Source organism: Sinocyclocheilus grahami, unplaced genomic scaffold (assembly GCF_001515645.1).
Source record: "Sinocyclocheilus grahami isolate Dianchi unplaced genomic scaffold, SAMN03320097.WGS_v1.1 scaffold950.1, whole genome shotgun sequence".
NCBI lineage: Eukaryota > Metazoa > Chordata > Actinopteri > Cypriniformes > Cyprinidae > Sinocyclocheilus > Sinocyclocheilus grahami.
In genome coordinates, this window is record NW_015506129.1 from 77439 (window position 1) to 78949 (window position 1511).

Genomic DNA, 1511 nt, shown 5'->3' on the forward strand with positions numbered 1-1511 from the left:
TGTATTACTTGAACAGCAGGATTGAGAGATATCAATATGTCTTTGCTAATTAAATTCAGTTTATTAATTTTTCTATAATGAATTGAACATCAATTCAACAAACTGTTAAAAGCTATGGGAAAATCTCTAACCATTCATTCATCCAACTCCATTCATTTGCGGTAGCCAACCTTTGTGGGGACACTGTATATTAGGATAAACTGATATAAGCTCATCCAGCTATACTACACTCATCTGACTGGTGTTTTCTTGGAAACTTGCACAGGTATTCGATGTACACGAACGATTTGATGCACAGCTGTTCCTGCTGCAAGGAGGCGAATTTCACCAATAAAACGGTGACACTGAAGTGTGCCAACAGCAGCGAGATCCGTCATAACTACAAATACATAAACAGCTGCACATGCACTCCAATGACGTGTAAAGATCAGAATACTACTGAATAAAAGATCCTGCTTGACTGCTAATTTGAACATGACTCAATAATCTGACACACTACATTTCAAAAATATATATCCAAAAATGGTTATAGCGATGATTTAAGCTGATTGTTACAATGCATTAATGGCTAAAGTTATTTTGGCAAATATTGCACCATTTATTTTCTGTATATGTATATTCTGTGTGGTTTGATTCAGGGGTATGGTTAACTCTAGTCTGTTTTGTTATCTCTCAAAGGGGATCCTGGGCATTTTTTCTTTTATTTGTTACACTAATGCATGAGATAATGGTGTACATTTCCTTCCAATGAACTGAATTAAAATCACAATAAAGCATCATAAAGAACATCAATAATATAGTCCCCTGGATTTTTTTCAGAAAAGTGCTACAGTGGAAATAAAACTGAGCACCAACACTTCAAAACCAACTGTCTGACAATAATGAAACCTATGTCCTAAAACTTTGTCAATGTTTAATTTAGATTTTGAATCCCGCTGTATATCGAGAGACCTGGAGCAAGTTCAAGCTCAAACCGGTGTGCACCGTTTTGCTACAGTTTCCGGGTTTGAACGACATGTTTCCTGGAAACGGTGTGCGACAGGGTTTGAGATGTGTTTTCTCTTGTTTGGTGGGTGTGTCAAACATGTCAGCCCAATCAGCAGACATAATATATAGCTAGACGACTCATTGACCGCTTTGAGCCATTGCTGCGATATGTCAACGCATCCGCCATGTTTGTGAAGGCAAGACTGCCTTAAAAATACATGGAGGTAAACGGGGTCGAGCTGCGTTTTTTTCTGGATAAAAACACGATAACGTTTACATTTATCAACCGATTTCAGAGGTTTGTGATCTACATGGAGTTAAATATAACTCTGCCTTCAGTTATTTAGTTAGGTTTGGAAAAGTATACATTTTCATAAGAAATTGAAAACACACTTGTCTCACTTGTTGATTTGATAGATTTTTTCGGTTTACAATTCTAATGTTAATGTAGTATAACTGTGACATATACATGTTTTGTCATTTGAATGTACATTAAATGAAATTAAGTTGTTTCATTGCTTTCT